Consider the following 20886-nt stretch of genomic DNA (forward strand, 5'->3'; position numbering starts at 1 on the left):
CCTTCTACTCCCTATTATGACTTTTTTGTCCCCTGTGGAGTCAGATTTTCCTGAGTCGAGACATACCTTCTAGGTCTTCCTCAGATGTTTTGGACGATTGATATCTCTCACCCTTATACCGGTCTTAGATATTATTTCTCCCTAAGCATGTTGTTCTCTCACCCTTATACCGGTGTATTTTGATCACATGTCTCTTTGAGTTTATTACCCAGTAATCTGTAATATCTCATTGTTTCTTCCTCAGCTGAGTCCTTTGTGGACATCCCCGCCTGAGTCCGGATTTTTATCCGAAGTATCCTCTATGGATAGTTTTGCTGTATTGGCATATTCCCTAATACATGCATCTTTGCGTCAGCTCGAGTCTTTCCATTGATTTATTCTCATGGAATCCCTTTGTGTCTCCCAGCAAGTTTTCAAAGTCGTGACCTGCTCACGCATTTTTACCCTTATTTCCCCCCAGAGTCTTTGTCTCCCTAATGAGCATTTTATTCTTGTGGATTTTTTTTAGTTTCTCCTGATTTCTTTTCTTCTTTGTGGCCATATATCCCCACAGAGTATTAACTTTTGCATGCATACATTTGCATCATGAGGTCTCTTAGGGACCAAAATTCATCTCTTTGTTATTATTTAAGCCCATTCTACCTCGTCGAGACGAATATTTTAACCTTCATATCTCCGTCTAGAATGACCTTAAATAGGGGCATCTGTAAGACCCTAATTTTAACCCTAAGATCCCTCATGGCATCATATCATTGCTCATTGCATTTGCCTCAAGGATCATAGCATCTTGGCTCCTTAACCCTAGGGTTGGGACTTGTGTGAGTTGGTTTGAGACCACCAAGCATGCTTGAATTGTATATTATGGATTTTCTTATTTTGTTTACTAACCAAAAGCATAAAAATATGTCACTAACATTGTTTGTTTTGAAGCTCAAGCAGTCATGTGATCCAAGGCTCCTATGAGGCCCCTATGCCCATTGAAGTGGCCAGATGAAGATGAAAGCAAGCATGGAAATGGTTCACAAAGCTCTCAATCATCATATATGCCTCCCAAGTGTCTCAATTTGTCAATTTGATCAAGATAAACCAAAGGGCTTGAGGATTGTTTCCCAAGGAAACCCTAATTCAACTATGCATTGGTTGTGTCTTGCTCATGAAGCAACCTCAACCTATGATCAAATAAAATCAAGGTAAGTTCTTTCATTCATCATTTTATGCATATGTGAGCCCATGTGAGTGTCCTCAATCATTCATTCATCAAGATTTGAAGTTTGGCTTTGAGAAGTTGATCAGTCAAATCATCTAACTATTTTGAAATCCACTGAGACCTAACTTTTGATGTGTTTGTCAAATGATGATGACCCCAAGAGAAATAATGTTCTTAAGAACAATATGAACAACTTTCATGTTCATCAAAATTTCATTTGAAACTTGGAAGGTCATCATTCATGTCAAAACATTATAGGTCGTTTTGACTGAAACCCTAATTTTGGGTCAACTTCCCAAGGACCTACCTCCTTCATTTTTTATGATTTTGAGGTTAGACCAAGTGCATTAGAAAGTTTGAGATATCTACTTCAAATTTTATGTTGTACAAATTTTCATAATCCTAAAACAAACACATGTGATATTACAAAATATTATAGGTCACTTTGGACCAAAGCCATTGAAATGTGAAAAAGTCCAACTTCAAGTGCCCATAACTTTCTCATCAAAAATCCAAATGATGCAAAATTTAAGTCCATATTGATTGTCTTGAAAATATCTATAACTTGTACGTTGAAGGTGTTTCCATTTGAGGCTTTCATCATTGAAACGGAAGGGCTTGAAGTTGGTCATTTTTGGTAATTTTTCCAAATGCATGTTTTGTACCTTGAACTTCATGACCAGTTATCAATATTTTCCAAACTCCAAATGGATTTTTGTTCAACATAAATTTTGTTCCTTATGTCAAGACCTTTCCAACCATTACCCACATGCTTATGTTTGGATTTTCCAAATGGGATTTTCGAAGAGATGAAGCTTTATGATCAATTATGCATTTCATGTTAAATCTTGATACACAAGCCATTGCATTGCCATCTGCATGTCCAAACTTGTTTCCTTTTAGTTCAGCATGCAAAACCAATTGATTTTGGGCCTCACATGCACTTGTGCAGGCCCATGCATGGAGGATCCAACTTCACATGCACACGAGTTTGATCACACCTTGCATCAGCTGTGGCTATAAATAGAAGGCATGGCTTCACTTAAATCTCAACCTGAAGGCGCCTGAACCTCTACTGAATTGCTTCCCTAACCTTTCACCAAAGGAATTTGCATTTTCACTTTTCATTTTCAAGTGTAATTTTCAACAATATCAGTTGATTATCATCACTAATTCCTAAACCTAGCTCTCATACCAAGTATCCAGATCAAGCTGCAAGTAAAGGATTGGTTGAATTGTGCTCTTGAAAGCTGCTCTACAAAGGTTTATACCTCAACTTTTTTGCTTTGAATCTCACTGATTATTGTGCATTGCTTGTGTTGGTTTGCATTTCTGAAGTCCTCATGTGAGAGGCAAGCCAATGGTGGCTTTAATTTTGTGAATTGGTTAACTTCAGATTGAACACCTTGTTTTTCAATCTCAGATTTCTTCCTCCATAAGAATCTTGAGCAAAAACTAAAGTCACAGGGGTTATGTACATCACCCCAGCTTTCATTTGGTATATGGATCGTGAGTTTTGGTTGAGGTTGCAAAACCTGCAATTGGTGGCCGGATTATTGAGCTCACGGAGAGGCCAGTGGTTTCCACCACCGTCCCTTATGTGGCTGTCCTCAGAGCCCTTGGATCCATTAGCCATGATATAATCCTGGCCACGCGTTATGTTTACTATTTTAAATACCATGTGTTATGTTGTTGACTTGTCCATACCATACGCGCGCGCTTCCTAGCCATGCAATCAGCCACGTCAATTAATGAGGTTGGATCTGACGCCTCTGGATTTTTCTAATTTCTTAACTTCTGATTTAATTTCTTTTATTCCATTTATTTTCAAAAATTCATAACTTCTTTATTTGGAATCACAAAAATATGGGACCAATTGCAAAAAAAATCTCTTAAATACTAGTTTCATAAAATGATTTTTAATTATTTTTGTGATTCCATTTAATATTTTTTGTGAATTATTTCATTTCTGATTGTTTTTAATTCATTTAAAATACTTTTTGATATTCAAAAATGCCAAAAATATTTTCTTAACATCTTTGGATGATGATGAATCTATGAAAAATATTCTCATCAATTTCTTAATTGATTTGAGATTTATTTGAGATTTTAGTCCAATTATGTTATTTTTCTTCATTTTTAATTATTTAAAAATAGTCCTACTTGTTCAACCGAGTTGTTTAGAAGCGTTGAAGGGAGTTGCAGCCATGGGTGTTGCGTTAATGGATAAAGAAAAAATGACTATGGTAGAGAAAGCTCACAACACCATCTTATTGAGCCTTGGTGATAAGGTTCTTCTATAGGTTTCAAAGGAGACGACGACGTCGGGTCTTTGGGAAAAACTTGAAGGTTTGTACATGACCAAATAATTGGTCAATCACCTCTACCTAAAGAAAGCTTTGTATTCATTCAAGATAAGTGAAGACAAAGTTCTATATGAGCAGTTGGATATGTTCAATAAGTTGATTCTTGATCTTGAAAATATCGATGTAAAAATCGAGGATGGAGATCAAGCATTGTTATTGTTGTGTGCTTTACCCAGAACACATGCTCACTTCAAAGAAACTCTCTTGTATGGAAGAGAGTCTATGACCTTTGAAGAAGTTCAATCAGCCTTGTATTCTAAGGATTTGAATAAACGAAAGGAGTACAAGCCATCTTCGACTAGTGAAGGTTTATCGGTTAAGGCAAAATTCACAAAAAGAGATGGCAAGTTCGACAAGAAGAAAGGTAAAAGTTAGCAAAAGTCTTATAGTGGTGATGTATCTGGTATTCGATGTTATCACTGTAAAAAGGAGGGTCATACAAGAAAAGTGTGCCCTAAACGCTTGAATGATCATGGAGGTAAGGATAATGGCAACGCAACCATTGTTCAAGATGATTTTGACTCATATGATGTTCTTGTGGTTTCAAGCGGCAACTCAAAAAAAAAGTGGATTATGGATTCAGGTTGCACTTGGAACATGACTCCAAACAAAGACTTGTTCAAGGAACTATGTGATAAAGATGGTGGATCTGTATTGCTTAGAAACAATAAAGCTTGCAAGATTGCAGGTGTTGGATCTGTGAGATTCAATCTCCATGATGAGTCAATAAGGTTATTGACTGAAGTTGGGATATGTTTTCCAAGGAGAGAAAAATATTCTAAAAGTTATGAAGGGGTAAAAGGAAGTCTTAAGAGGCGTGAATAAACAAGGCTTGCATACCCTTAAGGATGAAGTTGTCAGTGGTTTTGCAGATGTTGCATCCACGAAACCTTTGTCGAAGACAGAAATTTGGCACATGAGATTGGGCCATGTAAGTGAAAGGAGTTTGGTCGAATTGGGGAAACAAAATATACTTGGTGGAGACAAAGTCAAAAAGATGAAGTTTTGTGAATCCTATGTACTTGGAAAATCTTATAGAGTGAAGTTCAATAAAGGCAAACAAAGAACACATGGATCCCTTGATTACATTCATGTTGATCTTTGGGGGCCTGCAAGGTTTCCATCTCATTCAGGAACATGGTATTTTCTATCCATAATTGATGATTATTCTAGAAAGTTATGGGTATTCATCCAGAAGACTAAGGATGAAACTTTTGAGAACTTCAAAAGTTGGAAGACTCTGGTCAAAAATCAGACTGCCATGAAGGTTAAGAGGTTGAGAACCGACAATGACCTTGAATTTTGCAATGAGGTGTTCGATAGTTTTTGTGCGGCCTCTGGTATTGCATGGCACAAAACTAATGCAGGTACTCCCCAACAAAATAGTTTGGCTTAAAGGTTTAGTCGAACCATTTTAGAAAGAGTTAGATGCATGTTGACTAGTGTTGGGTTAAAGAATATGTTTTGGGCAGAGACTATTTCGACAATAACATATATGATAAACAAATGTCCTTCGATTGCATTAGATATGAAGACACCTGAAGAAATTTGGTCGAGACATCCACCATACCTAAACAAACTTAGAGTATTTAGTCGCATAGCCTATGCTCATATTAGGAAGGACAAGGTTAAACCTAGAGCTCTGAGATGCATGTTCATGGCATACCCTGAAGGAGTAAAAGCTTATAGGCTATGGTGCCTAGAGCCAGGTCACAGGAGGTGTATCACCAGTCGAGATATAATTTTCAATTAAGATGAGTTGGCTTTCAATAAAAATAATGACATTAGTATAAGTGCACAGATATTTGAAGAAGAGATGGAACAAAAAGAGATTTATGTTGAGGTGGAGCATGTCGATACTGAATTGCATATCCCAGATCAAGTTGAAGAAGAAGCACAAGATGCTTAAGATACCAAGGAAGATGAGGAAACTGTCGATGATTACCTGTTGGAAAGATATAGGCCGAGAAGAATCATCAAGCCACCTTAAAGAATTGGGTATGCAGATCTTATAGCTTATGCCTTAATCTCTACAAGTGAGGTTTTAGATGAAGAACCTAGAGACTATAAGGAAGTTATGAGGAGTTGAAATAAGACTGAATGGTTGAAGGCCATGAATGATGAGATGAATTCTCTTCATGATAACCACACTTAGGAACTGATTAAGAAACCCGCTGGAGCCAGGTTAGTCATATGTAAGTGGATTTTCAAAGTTAAGGAAGGAATCGAAGGAGTGACATCGAAGAGATACAAGGTATGATTGATCGCAAGGGGTTTTACTCAAAAAGAAGGTGTCGACTTTAATGATGTGTTCTCTCCTGTTGTGAAGCACATGTCCATTCAAATGTTACTTGCCATAGTGGCACAGTTCGACCTATAATAGGAACAAATGGATGTGAAAACTGCTTTCTTGTATGGAGATCTAGATGAAACAATTATGATGAGGAAACCTGAAGGGTATGTAGAAAAGGGTTAGGAAGATTATGTGTGAAGGCTGAATAGATCTTTATATGGACTAAAAAAATTCTCCTCGACAGTGCAATAAGAGATTTGACAAGTTCATGTCACACATAAGTTTCATTAGAAGTCAGTTCGACCATTGCGTTTACTTCAGATTTCAACCTGGAAATTCATTTGTTATTTTGTTGCTTTATGTGGATGCTATTCTCATAGCAAGAAACAATGTTGGGGATGTAATGAAGGTGAAAGTTAAACTCAATAAGGAGTTCGATATGAAGGATCTGGGAGTAGCATCCAAGATTCTTGGGATTGACATCCAAAGAGACAGAAAGCATTCGAAATTATGCTTATCTCAAGAGACATACCTACAAAAGATTCTCGACAAGTTTTGTATGTCGAATTCAAAGCCTATTGTGACTCCGACAAACCCTCAATTCAAGATGAGTACATATCAGTGTCCCAATACTGAGGTCGAAAGAGCTTATATGAATAGCATCTCATATGCTAACATAATAGGTTCTTTGATGTATGATATGATATGTACTAGACCCGACATAGCATATGTAGTAGTCTTGTAAGAAGGTACATGGAGAATCATGGAAAGGATCACTGGAAAGCATTTAAGTGGATTCTAAGGTACATAAATGGGTCTCTAAATAGAGTCCTGATTTATGGTAGAGCATGTTGTGAAAAGAGTAAAGCAGAAATTGAAGGGTATGTCGACTCTGATTATGCAGATTGTATGGATTCTAGAAAATCTATTTCTGGATATGTGCTCACTATGTTTGGCATAACAATTAGTTAGAAAGCAACACTTCAGAAGGGTGTTGCCTTATCAATAACTGAAGCAAAATATATCACCCTTACTGAAGTTGTGAAAGAAGCATTGTGGCTTGAAGATTTTTCTAAGGAACTAAAACTCCAGGGTCGAGTTATCACTGTTAAATGTGATAGTCAAAGTGCTATACACATATCGAAGAATTCAGCCTATCATGAGTGAACCAAGCACACCAATGTGAGGCTGGATTTCGTCAGAGGGGTAATCGAGCGTGGAGAAGTCCAAGTGTTGAAGGTTTCGATAGATCACAGTGTTGCTGATATGATCACTAAGACATTACCAAGTTATAAGTTTTTCCACGGTATGCAGTTGATAAAGTTGCATGAAGAAAGCTAATTTGTTCCCTTGATATTATAGAGTTTGTTCCAAGGTGGAGATTTGTGAGATATTGGATCGAACTCTAATATGGTCAAAGGGTAGCTTCTTGGTTCCACAATTCAACAGTACCTTAGTATGTCGTCGAAGTCTGTTCATATGCTGTAGTTGAAGTATGCTAGGATTGTTAGCATATCAAATTGGGCCTGTTTGTTATGCCCAATTGTTTAAGTTAGCATGTTCTCTAAGTTAACTTGTGTAATGGGTATGTGTGTAAAAGATCATTAGTTTAGTATTTTAGTCTTCTTATAAATAACATAATAGTCTCTCATCATTGCATAATGTAAATCCTAATTAGGGTGAGAGAGGTTATTTTCTATTCAGTAACACTTGTAATCTTGTTTCAAAAAGAAAGTAAAGAATAACAGCTTATAACCAGTTTTATTGTGTTCTTATTGTTTTCTTCTTTTCTATCCTTGTAGGTTTCTTATCGATCAAAAAACCAATTATACTTTATAATTCCGACATCATTTTCACAACAAAACATTTGTTGTATTCAATCTGCAAATAGCCAGCAACATTAAAACTAGTAACATAGAATATATATATAAACAATGTTAGCATCATCAAACCCTCAACATAAGCAAAAAAGCCAACAACATTAAAACCAAAACTTACTGAAAGATGAATAAGCTGAACCCTAACTGAAAGAAGAGAAAGGGTTAAAACAAAACATTTTTTGAAATAAGGTCAAAGCAAGTTCTTAGTTTGTCAGTGTTCTTCATGTTGAGAAAAAATCACCGAAACTTTTCGAAAACCCTGAAAACCATATAAACACGGAAAAGTAACACCAAAAATCATGAAAAGTCTGATATCTACGAAAAAGAAAAATGGAGTCTGTAATCAAACATGCAAAATATATATGCAAAAGAGAAGAAGAAGATTGATAGAAAAAGAAGAAGTGGTGAAGAAATAAAAGAGAGAAAAAAGATCTGAAAGAATAGAGGTGCAGAAGATGAAGAGAGAAGTGAGATATTACACATAAACATAAAAATCAAAATTTTGGGGAAAAAGATTATAATGCCAAATTCATCACAGATAAGATTCAAAACTCTTTCAGGAAAGCTCTGCATATCAGATTTACACCGCCAAAGAAACAGAACCATATGCAAAATAAAGAAATTAAACAACTTTGATTAAAAGGGTTTTAAAAAATCAAATATGAGCAAAAGGATTTACGTTGATCCAATTTTAAAAATCGAAACATTATTCATAACCAACAAATTTGAAATTAAAAGCATGTTATAGGAAAAATTGAATAATTGATTATGTTTTTTTTATTATATAACATTTCAAAGGAATAACTGATAAAAGTGGAAGAATCTGTGAGAGGGATAATGAAAGATGAGAAAAAGAAGCCGTGAGAGAGAGATAGCAGTAAAGAATATTAAAAACCTGTTGTAGGGGTTTGCCCATTGCAAAAAGAAGCATACGTGGAGAGCTTACAATGCAGAAGGGCAAATTGGTCTATTCCAAAATATATCTTATTCTTATATGATAGATTCAAATTTAAATCTTCATTTAAATCCGAATTAATCTTCATCCAGCTGTCAAACAAATCACTTAATCAAATTGTTAAACCAATAACAATAAAATTAACACATCTTCTACAGAACATACTCCAAAATGCAACAATTTGGCGCATGTTGAACAAAGCCTAGATGTCGTACCAACATGTTGGAGAATCGCACCTAACACGTGTCCTTTCTGCAAATTCATATAACTTTAGCAAGCTAGATCAATCTTGAATACTTGGACACTTCTCCAAGTTGTTGTTTTGCTAAATTGTAGTTAATCCAAATGACCAATTCACTGGGAACAACAATACCAAATAAATCATATAAAGAATTTTCATCACCAATATAATAAATGAAAAAAGGCACTTAAAATTCAATTAAATAATTACTCAAAAATTCGGGACCTTACATCATATGTGCAGTCTCCTGACTAATGATATGAGCGATGAAGAAACTACCTACCAACAAAATATGGAAAAGCGACGAGACATCATCCAAAGTAGTCGTCATCTCACCAAATGGAAGATGAGAGGAAGATGTCTCTCTGTGCCATCGCTCAACAAAGGCTGTCAATAGTTGAATGTCAAGCATGGTAAGTGAACAATCCACCACTGGAAGGAGACCACACTCCTCAACTATCGCCTTTACTTGTAGTGGTATATCGACATCAGAGAACTTCTTCAGCTTCAACCCATGAGTGAGAACCTTAAGCGAAATACGATCCTGTAAAAAACAAAGTAAAAAACATCAATTAATTTTAAAGTATCATTAATAAATAAAGTCATATCATCGATATATAATATACATAACTCTCCCTCCCATATTTTGAATGTCACATGATTCGGATATTCGGTGAGAATAGAACAGTCATTGGGCCCACCAGGGAACCCTTAATCTGTGTGTACATACGAATCTGTCGAAGCAGGAGCTGTCTCATGAGGAGCAGTGACATTTGTCTCAACAGGAGGAGTAACCTCCATATCATCAATAATAGGCACCTCATTAGTTGGCGCCTCAATAACTGTTTATAGAGTAACCTCGGTAGTTGTTGCCTCAGCCTCAAAAGTATGGGGTACCTTTGTCTCCGCCGGATGGAGCGCACCAGTTTATACCATCATATGCACATCATCCCCAACTGGTGCCTGAACATTACCTCGCTGATCTTCATCACCGCTCACCCATCCAGAAGCAGATCTAGATACTATACGTCGGATAATACGAGGTGAATGAAACTGAGTCTGATTGGCCAACCACCACATGTGAGAACCTGTTGGTTCCACTCTTCCCACCTAGAGATGCGAGTCCCCAACGTCATCTCCTCTCTCTCGAGCCCTCGCAGGAGCAGCTCTATCGTGTTGTCGACTAGTAACCGTACCATTTGCACCTATGGTCTTCACTTTAAAAAAGAAAAAACAATTTTTTTATAATTATCGGATTTTACAAAAAAAACAAATTATGGAGTTACCGCATGTTTGAAATATCCATAAATATATATATTATATATTATATATATATATATATAATATATAATATATATTATATTATATATAATATATATATATATTATTATATATATATATATAATATATATATATATATATTATATATATTAGATTTTTCAAAAAATGCGGTTGAACGTATGAATTTTATCCGGATCTTTTGAAAATTGCGAAAAAAACATTGCATTTTTACTGGATTTCTTGTGGAAAATTCGGAAACATTTATACAATTTTACTATTTTTTAAAAAAAATCCAGAAAAATGTATGCATTTTTACCACACTTCTAAAAAAATACGGAAAAAACATTACATTTCTTCCGAATATTTCTAAACATTCGATGCAAATTCAAGAAAAATCCGTAAAAAAAACTAAAAAAGCGGTAAAAACACAAACTTACTTGCTTTTTAAAAATGTGAAAATATCCGGTAGTGTCTTCGAAATGTGCGGAAATTTACATAGCTTTTTAAAAAGGTATAATACATGTTTTAGTCTTTTAACTTAATTTAATATTTCACTTTAGTCATTTAACTAAAAAACATTAAAGGTTAGTCCTTTAACTTCGCATATGTTACCTTATTTAGTCATTTCCATCATTTTCTGGCAAAAAAACTTTAACTTATGGTGATGTGGCATGACAACATGACCATTGATACATATCTGAGTCATTATATATAGTTTAAATCTGATACACTGTTTAAACTACGAGGTTTCTCCGAAAATAAAATCCCCGGAGTTTTAATAGTGTATCAGCTTTTAACTACATATGCTATCTAAGATTTGTATCAATGACTTTACTGTCACGCCATGTCACCAGAACTTAACGTTTTTTTGTCAGAAATTAAATAAAGAGATCAAATAGGATAACGAAAAGTGAAGTTAAATGACTAACTTGTAATGTTTTTTAATTAATGGACTAAAATAAAATATTAAATTAAGTTAAGAGACTGAGTGACTAATTATACATTTAAAAAAAATCAAAATATTCAAATACTTTTTGAAAATGATATTATAATATTTTGTATGCTAATATGGTAAAAATATATGAGTATGGGGGTGTCAAATTTAATTTGGGGAGTGCCAAGAAGAAGAAACATCCTTCGAAGGGAAGTTTAATAATCGGATCCTACATTCCTACTATCGACAAACCAAACAATTTTGCTACTCTATTTTAACTAATTCACATAATTGATTTTCATATTACTGACAAAATCTTTTGTTAAAGTGATATTTATTTTGGGACTGATGGATTAGATGTTTATAACTATATATAAAAGGGATAGAGAATTTTGAACTGACCTATTTTCATTCCTTATTTGCCATCAACTTCTATATTCATTTTTTATTTTCATATACTTTTATATTTTGGTAACTTATAACGTGGATAATTAATTTTATTTAGTCTATTATGATATGTAGTATGTCACTTTATAAAAAAATTAGTCATTGTTATATAGTATGTCACTTTATGAAAATTCCATTTATTGTGCACATTAATTTTGTATTTATTTCATAAATAATTACAAGTAATATTATAATGTTTTATTAAGTCTTTAATATGTTTTACTCTTCAATTGTTGTGATAGTTTATCTAATTATATAAACAAACATAAATAAAAGAAACAGAAGCAATGAAGGATACAAATAGACAACAAAATTGGTAGATATAATGACCATGGAGGCACAATTGCATTTCAATAAGCCTTATGTTACTTTATTTCAAACAAATATGTTGTATTACCTTTACTTTCTTTTGAATGTTATATTTTCTTCAATTTTTGTTTTCACAGAAGACGAAGTAGTTTTTTTACGTTTCTTTCAATTTTCCGATTCAAATTGAGCATCTATTTCAGACGGTTATTTTACAACAGAATGAAGAAAAAAAACTATAATATGTTTTGTTTCATTCAATTTTTTGATTCAAATGCCATCATTGAGGAGTATATGTAGACTTTTATCTCCATCGTTTCCCTCTCTTCATCATTGTAGATGTTCTTCAATATCACAGTTATGTTTATTGTTTATGTATGAAAAATTTGGAGAGTCTTGCTTTTTTGACAGCATGATACGGGCAAGCCCATTAGAGATGACATTGGCCCAATAAGGGAAGTGGAAAACAATGAAGAGCAAGGCCCAAGGACAAAAAGAATAATCAAAATTCCTAGAAGGTTGGAAGATTATGTGACTATTTTGACAGCTAGTGAAGAAAAGATCTAGAAGATTGCTGAGTCATTGCTAGTTTGTTAGATTTTCCCATGTGATAGATTTGGGGAATCTTTCTGTTATTTTGCCTTTGTATTTAAGTGAGCTTTGAGCTCCATTTGCAGTACTGAAAAATTAATACATTCCAATTCCTTTTCTATATTTCCTTAGGAGGAATTCTGCTCCTCTAATAGCAGACTTGCACTATTAACTCATTCTTTATCAATGGTGCTCTCATCACCGAACCTCTCCCGTCAAATCCAAATATGGCCAACGTCGTCACTCGTTCCACCAGCGAGAAGCTCGATGAATTGGCTCAGGTGCTTACTCGTTTCCAAGATCATTTCAATCTTCGCATGGATGAAGTTACTAACCGTGTTGAGTCCTTGGAACGCCGCTCCACGACACCAGAACCCATCAACCTCCGTCACGACAATGATTCGGATCACACTCCTCGTCATATTCTGAAGCTCGACGTTCCTCGTTTCCAAGGCGTGGATCCTCATGGATGGATCTTTAAGATCACTCAGTTTTTCACTTACCACCACACACCGGAGCACGAACGCATCACCGTTGCTTCCTTTTATTTGGACGGACCAGCGTTAGCGTGGTACCAATGGATGTTCAACAATGGGTATATCACTTCGTGGGCACAGTTTCTGCACGCTTTGGAACTCCGTTTTGCGCCTACAGCATACGACGACCCACGAGGTAAGCTGTTTAAGCTTCAACAAACTGATTATGTTGCTAGTTACCTCAGCGAGTTTGAATCTCTTGCCAATCGAATTGTGGGTCTGTCACTCCACGATCTCCTCAGTTGTTTCATATCGGGGTTGAAATCTGAGATCCGTCGTGAGGTGTTGGCTCAACAACCGTCATCCCTATCGCAAGCTACAAGTCTTGCTAGGTTACAAGAAGAAAAGTTCCAGGATCTCTTGCGTTTGACAAAGACACGACCTTCGTCTTCGTGGCAAGCACCTTCCACTACCCGCACGATTTCCCCTTTCCCGGCGAAATCTGTTTCCGATTCTCCTCCACCAAAGACCGTCATGCCTCCCCTGTTACCCACACCCGTTCCCAAAACTCGCTACCGTCAATTATCAGCTTCTGAATTGGCCGAACGAAGAGAAAAGGGATTGTGCTTCAACTGCGACGAACGCTTTTCCCGTCATCACAAATGCAAAGCTCGTTTCCTTCTTTTGATTGCTGAAGAAGATGAAAGTGAGACGGAGGGATCTGGCCAGTCCAATTTCGGATCCCCAGACCAAATTATGGCTTTGTTCGACCCACCTGATGCGGCCCAGTTGGCCCAATTGAGTTTTCATGCTATGTCAGGCACCCAGACGGCTCAAACAATCAAGGTTCTGGGAGGTGTGGCCCAACATTCGGTCCATGTATTAGTAGATGGAGGAAGTACCCTCAACTTCATTCAAACTCAGGTGGCACGTACTCTGGGATTGCAACACAGTTCATCACCAACTTTAAGAGTTATGGTTGGCAATGGGGATGAATTGACCAGTGCTCAGGTTTGTAAGGAGGTGCAAATCGAAATACAAGGTCATAGTTTTGTTGTAGACTTGTATACATTAAACCTCAGTGGACCAGATATTGTATTGGGTACCCCATGGCTCAAAACGTTAGGTCCAGTTTTAATGGACTATCAATCTCTTACTATGAAATTTCAGTATGGTGCCAAAGAGATTGTTTTACAAGGTGAAACAGGGCCATCTTACAATAATATTTCTTACCATCAATTGAAGAAATTGGTCCAACATGAGCCTACGGCACAGATTTTTTCTCTGCATATTCTTGATTCCGACGACTCTTCTTCCATATCAACATCTGAAAACCTTGGCCCCATTTTCATGGACCTCCTTCACCGCTACGCTCCATTATTTGATGAACCCACGTCCCTGCCACCATCCCGTTTTACTGATCATCAAATTCCTCTCAATCATAATGATGTTCCAGTCAACATGCGGCCGTATCGTTATCCGCATGCGCAGAAACAAGAAATAGAGTCTCAAATTCGTAAACTGCTTGAAAATGGGTGGATTCAACCTAGCAACAACCCTTTTTCCTCTCCGGTGCTCCTCCTCAAGAAAAAAGACGGCACTTGGCGCATGTGTGTGGATTATCGCGCCTTAAATGCAATTACAGTGAAGGATCGTTTTCCGTTACCCACTGTTGACGAGCTTTTGGATGAACTTGGATCCGCGAGAGTTTTTTCCAAGTTGGACCTCACTTCAGGATTTCATCAAATCCGCCTCCAGCCTCATGACAGTCCCAAGACGGCATTTCGAACCCATGATGGCCATTATGAGTACAAAGTCATGTCGTTCGGCCTTTGCAACGCACCAGCAACCTTTCAAGCAACCATGAATGACATTTTCCGGCCACTGCTTCGTAAGACTGTTATTGTATTTTTCGACGATATTCTTGTGTTCAGTGAAACAATGGAGCAACATCAGATTCATCTAGAACAGGTTTTTTCTCTCCTTTCTGAGCATCGATTCTTCCTGAAAGCTTCTAAGTGCTCGTTTGGGCAAACTACCATCGCATATTTAGGTCGCATTGTAATGAATGGCACCGTGGCTCCCGATCCTGAGAAAATTAGAGCTATTCTTGAGTGGCCTGTACCTAAAACCTTAAAAGCTTTGAGGGGATTTTTGGGATTGTCTGGTTATTATCGGAAGTTCATTCGCGGGTATGCTTCCATTGCTTTACCACTAACCCGACTGTTGAAAAAGGATTCCTTTAAATGGAGTGAGGAAGCTTTATTATCCTTTAATCAACTCAAGCAAGCGATGGTTTCTGCTCCGGTTCTTGCTCTCCCGGATTTTACCTCTCCTTTTGTCCTTCAAACGGATGCTTCCGGTTTTGCAATGGGTGCTGTCCTTTTACAATCAGAACACCCTTTGGCCTTCTTCAGCAGAGTTTTTTGTCCTCGAATGACTAAGGCTTCGACATACATTCGTGAACTCCATGCCATCACTAGTGCTGTAAAGCGTTGGCGTCAATATCTTTTGGGCCATTTTTTTATCATTCAAACGGATCACAAAAGTTTGCGGGAACTTTTAACTCAAGTCATCCAAACACCGGAGCAGCAACGCTATCTGTCCAAATTACTGGGTTACCATTATGATATCCAATACAAACCAGGCTCCACCAACATTGCAGCAGATGCTCTCTCCCGTGTCAGTGACCCAATAACTCCCAGCCTCCTCCACTTGACGGTCCCTCGTGTCTTATTCTTGGAAGAATTAAAGCAAGATTTATCCACTGACACCCTATTCTTGCAGTTAAAGGAACAGGTTCTGCAGGATCCTTCCGCCCATCCTAATTTCCGGGTTGTCGATGGCTTGCTACTTCGCCAAGGAAGAATCTGGATTAGTCCTAATTCTCGCTTCAAAAGCTTGTTGTTACGGGAATATCATGAGACATTAATTGGCGGTCATGCTGGGCTTTCCAGGACGATGAAGCGCCTTTCTGAGAATTTTTTTTGGGACAATATGAAGCGTGAAACGCAGGAGTTCATTCGGCAATGTGTTGTTTGTCAGCAAACAAAATACTCAACCCAGAAACCAGGTGGACTATTACAGCCTATTCCACTTCCTCAACACATTTAGGAAGACATCTCCATGGATTTCATAACGGGGTTGCCTCCCTCTAAGGGATTCACTGTGATCATGGTGGTAGTTGATAGATTTTCTAAGGCAATTCATCTAGGAGCGCTAGCTACTGGGTTCACTGCATACAAGGTAGCAGAGTTATTTGTTTCCATTGTCTGTAAACATCATGGCCTTCCAAAGAGTATTATTTCCGATCGTGACCCGATTTTTATCAGTCACTTTTGGAAGGATCTTTTTACATTCAGTGGTACCTTGTTGAGGATGAGTTCTGCGTATCACCCTCAAACCGACGGTCAGACAGAGGTTATGAATCGTACCGTGGAACAATATTTGCGAGCTTTTGTTCATGCTAAACCATCTCAGTGGGTCGCTTTACTTCCTTGGGCTGAATATCATTATAACACTTCTGTGCACACTGCATCGGGTCTATCCCCCTTCCAAGTGATGTTTGGAAAATTGCCACCATCGATCCCGTCTTACATTGCAGGTTCATCGTCGATTGATGCTTGTGATTTTGTGTTGCAATCCCGTGACGAAATTCTTCACTTACTGCGTAAGAATTTGAGTAAGGCGCAATTACAAATGACGCGAAACGCGAATAAACACCGTCGGGAGGTCCAATTTGCGGTGGGATCTTGGGTGTACGTTAAGCTACAACCTTACCGGCAAGTTTCGTTATCTGGAAACAAATACCACAAGCTTTCTAAACGGTATTATGGTCCTTATTTGGTCTTAGCCAAAGTTGGTCCTGTGGCTTACAAACTGGAGCTGCCCAGTCATTCTCGCATTCACAATGTATTCCATTCTTCTCTTTTGAAGCTTCATGAGGGAGTACCTCCGACTGTTATTGATCAAATTCCCCATGACTCAATTAACAATCACCCTGTGGTTACTCCTTTGGCTGTACTGGAATTTCAGACAAGACTCATAGAGGGAATTTCCACGCGTTTCGCTCTGGTACAGTGGCAGGGACTGTCGCCTGATGATACATCATGGGAAAATTGGGAAGAGCTGCGTCGTGACTACAACCTTGAGGACAAGGTTGATTTTGTTGGGGGGAGTATTGATATGGGCAAGCCCATTAGAGATGACATTGGCCCAATAAGGGAAGTGGAAAACAATGAAGAGCAAGGCCCAAGGACAAAAAGAATAATCAAAATTCCTAGAAGGTTGGAAGATTATGTGACTATTTTGACAGCTAGTGAAGAAAAGATCTAGAAGATTGCTGAGTCATTGCTAGTTTGTTAGATTTTCCCATGTGATAGATTTGGGGAATCTTTCTGTTATTTTGCCTTTGTATTTAAGTGAGCTTTGAGCTCCATTTGCAGTACTGAAAAATTAATACATTCCAATTCCCTTTCTATATTTCCTTAGGAGGAATTCTGCTCCTCTAATAGCAGACTTGCACTATTAACTCATTCTTTATCACAGCATAAGTATATGTATGATTAGATGAGAGAGAGATATTTATATTTCTACTATATATATTTTTCATTGTATGTCATGTTCATATGATATATATTTTTCACTTTCACATCAAAGTATGATATGGAAACTAACCTTTTACGTTGATGTATGGGATGTGGATTAAATTTAATTGAATTGCATGGCAGAAAATAGTTTTTATTTGATATTAGAGGCACTCATTGAAGAAATTTTTATTTTTTTGAGGTCAAATCATCTTTTGATGATATATCGATTTTTGATCAATTGTTTCTATAGAGGATTTAGAATAGTTCCCAGTTGGCAGTGAATGCAGAACAAAATTTATGCCAAATAATATTCTGATGATATGTCGGTTTTCGATCCATTATTTATGCACATGATTCGGTATAGTTTTCAGTTTGCGTTATTTTGATATCTTCGACTTGAAGATTACAGGTACATACATTTTGTTTTTCTCTTTACATCATTCTTTGATGTTTTTACGGCATTATAGATTCTATTTCAATACTTTGTACATATTTCAATTCTTCTTATAATTTGAACAATGTATGAAAAGAATCTTGCATCACATTTGTACGTTATTTGTTACATTAATAGAATTTACTATTTTAGAAAATTGCCATGATGCTTTCTTTGATATGCTATGGTTCTTTATTGCTCAATTGATTTTTATTACTTGCAACTGAAAATGAGCAGGTTGCATACCAGAATGACAATTATTTTACCATGATCAAATAGTTAATACCTATGATCAATTAAGTTGAAAAATTAATTATATTTTGTAGTTAGTATCTATTTATTGTGTATGTGTATTTTATACAACTTTTTATTTTATTTTAAAAATATGTTGACTTATTAAATTATTATCATTACTACTATTTTATAGTATTTATATTTATGTAGTTACTTGTTGTTTTTATTTGTAAGAGAATATATTCAAGTAGTATTTCCGAAATAATTAGTTATAATAGTTAAAAAAATAAAACTGATATCTTTAGGATTTACGGTTGAACATAGATGATAAATAGTTAATTTTTTTAATGTTTATATTTTGATTAATTATTACAATAGTTTATAGATAAGGCATTATGAAAAATTACAAAGAATAAAAGAATGAGATAACATGTTAAAAAGGGGTATAGAGATAGCAAGAGAGTGAGATATGAAAAAAGATGTTAAATATTCATATGTGACATATGATCAAAACAAACATTTTTTTTTATCAAAACACTATCTTTTCTCACTATATATTTTTTTTGTTAATTTATATCTACGATTTATCTATAACTAAAATTAACTTAGTGTTTTATATAATTAAGTTACACTGACTCAATTTCTCACACCATTTTACATTTCAATGCTTAGTTAATACAAAATATTTTTATTTATTTTTTCAACATATTTCTTTTTATTAATTATCCATTTTTAATTTATTTTGCATACTTTCTTCTTCGTATTTTTCATTTTTTAGTTTAGATTTATATTTTTATCATATGTTTTACAAATATCATTCTTGGAGTAACTTTTAAAAAAATATATATTTATTTTAAAGCAAATCTATATTTACTACTATTTTTCAATATAAATAATGAAATTATGTTGCTTATAAATTACATACGTGTTTGGAAGTTACATTAACAAAAAGGAAAATAATATCCGTCAAATATCAAGTTAAAAACAAAAGACAAGAATGACAAAAAATGAAAGGAACATGAGATAAAATATGAGAAGCTAGAAGAGAGAAAACCATTTGTCGAGACGATGTGAAAATTATAGGAGGCGTAAAGAGTAAGAGAAATAAGCTCAAACATCTCGCAATATAAACAGTCAGTCGAGAGTTCCATTTCAAAATTTTACAAATATGACTTTTTCAAAATCATACTTTCAAGGAACTCATGACAGTGAAGTCAACCCAAGTAGAATTACACATGTTAATGATGTTGCACTTGGTTGGTGATGATCAATATAGACATTATATAATATATTGTATAATTTTGTTTATTTGTCATATCTCATTTTATGTATTTAAACCTGCAAATCATAATTGCACATCACCTAATAAACGAATCAAGATAAGTCAATCCGATACAGGTATAAGAGATATTATTCTAAGTGTGCGGACAGAAATTTTTGCACATGTGTGTATATATATATATATATAATATATATATATATATATATATATATATATATATATAATATATATATATATATATATATATATATATATATATATATATATAATATATATATATATATATTAATTATTATTTTTGTATTAGATAATATGGATGTTGATGAAACTTTTTAGGATGCAGTAATATCATATATTAACATGGATGCCAAATAAAATGGTGCATCATCATGTCGTCCTCAAGATATGTTCATAAACATTTTGTGTCAAATAAATGTAGCTTTTACTCAAGTGACATAAAATTAAAAATTATGTAATATTAAAATATTCTAATTGAGGCATCTTGCGTACATTTTTTATTTGTATTTTAGATGATATTTAGTAATCAATGCCAAACTCCTGCTTGTAGAATCAGAACATGCTTTTCGAGCAAAGCATAATATTGCTCGAAATTTTAAAAATAACATGATGATGACAAAATCCTGGTTGCCTAATCCAATTACCTGTAGACATTGCAATGCAAGATTGTTTCATCATGAATCACGTGACGCATGTTGTACTAGTGGAACTGTATCATTTTCACGAGTTAATGCTCCTATAGATTTGCGACAATTATTTTTGGATGATTCAGTAGAAGGAAAACATTTTACGCAACATATTCGAAGTTATAACCATGTGCTCTCATTCACTTCAATTGGTGTTCACGTTGATGAGAATATTCTTGCATCTAGTTGTGGTATATATACATTTCGTGTTCAAGGTGCTTTTTACCATAACATAGGAGATTTCTATCCAAATGAGGGTGTCAGACCGCGTTTCTTACAATTATACATATATGACACCTATAATGAGCTACATAATAGAATGCAGAAAAATCCACAGTTGCACCAAAATGTAGTTCACAAATTACAGAATATGATCCACTAGTTTAATCCTTTTGTAATTAGGTTCAAGAAACTGTCACTACTTCTAAATATCAGTGAATGTAGCCTCATACTTAAGGAGTGTCCAACTAATCATCATTAATACAATCTTCTAACTGCAGAATAAGTTGCGGCAATTATTTTTTGATGTGATACAAATTCTAGGGAATATGGAGGAGATATTAATGTCATTCATGATGATGGAAATCTCAAGAAAGTTCAAGAGACAAAGGGACGTTATGATCCTTTGTAATATCCTATATTGTTTCCATTTGGGACGTCAACATAA

This window comes from Lathyrus oleraceus, chromosome 3 (assembly GCF_024323335.1).
Source record: "Lathyrus oleraceus cultivar Zhongwan6 chromosome 3, CAAS_Psat_ZW6_1.0, whole genome shotgun sequence".
Classification (NCBI taxonomy): domain Eukaryota; kingdom Viridiplantae; phylum Streptophyta; class Magnoliopsida; order Fabales; family Fabaceae; genus Lathyrus; species Lathyrus oleraceus.